The sequence below is a fragment of the Vulpes lagopus genome, chromosome 1 (assembly GCF_018345385.1).
Source record: "Vulpes lagopus strain Blue_001 chromosome 1, ASM1834538v1, whole genome shotgun sequence".
Classification (NCBI taxonomy): Eukaryota; Metazoa; Chordata; class Mammalia; order Carnivora; family Canidae; genus Vulpes; species Vulpes lagopus.
In genome coordinates, this window is record NC_054824.1 from 43,026,962 (window position 1) to 43,028,023 (window position 1,062).

Below are 1,062 nucleotides of genomic sequence, written 5' to 3' on the forward strand. Positions count from 1 at the left end.
CATTTCCCTTCAAAACACATGCAGTTATCATTCATTCCAATATTCTAAGATCATTTTATATAAACTTTAGAGATTTCGAATGATTTGTGAATGGACAAAGCCAAATCACATTTATGAATAAACACATGGAAAGAAGATTATTCAAATATTTTTAAAAGGAAAGAAAAATATGACCCCAATGTTTTTTGTTTGTTTGTTTGTTTGTTTTTGAAAAACAAAAACTTAAGTATAAGAAAGTAAAAACTAGGAGAAGAAATCTAAAGATAGAAACAAAAATAAAGAAGGAAAAAAAGAGCAAAACCACTTACACTGTTGACTTAGACTTGTATTCATGTTAGTAGTATGTAAGAAGGCTGGCCATAGTGTGTGTATAAATATACATTACACATATTCTTGACTGTCTTTTGTACCTGAATGGCAAAAGCACACAGCAGTTAGATAGTCTAAGGGCTGCCAAGTGGAGGCTCGGGGATCATCATACTTGGTTAACACAATGGCAGCTGTCTGGTATTCCCCAAGGGTGTGCAGTACTATATCAGATCACTGCATGGAGTGGATAGAGCAAGCTCCTATTCCAACTCCCTGATCAAAAAAAAAAATCCATTTGATACACTGTCCTCAGGTAGAGGATATATCAGATATTAAGCTGATAAAAACAGATACTACACTTGATATTAGCCAAAAGACTGAGAAGTGATGATCCCAAAGTTGTAAAAAATACCCACATCACTGTTTTGAGCCTGACTGGAGATAAAGAAATGATGGTCCATGAGCCAAATCTAGTCCATTACCTGTTTCTGTAAAGTTTTATTGAAACACTGCCACACTCATTCATTTTGGAATTATCTATGGCTGCTTTCATGGTATAAAAGTAGAATGGAGTAGTTCCAAAATATACCATATGGCCCATAAAGCCTAAAATATTTACTATTGGGTTTTACTATTTTGTTGATCCCTGGTTAGACAGATAATTTTTAAATTTATGTTCAGATGTATGCTATTTGACTTATAAAATGGTATATAGATAGAAAGAATATTTCTTTGGCTGGAAAGCCCACAAAA

General features: G+C 33.4%; 1 pseudogene; it reads right to left on the bottom strand.

The window, feature by feature from the left end:
- Window positions 1-517: 517 nt before the first annotated feature.
- Window positions 518-698, bottom strand: LOC121475424 (annotated as a pseudogene).
- Window positions 699-1,062: the final 364 nt, after the last annotated feature.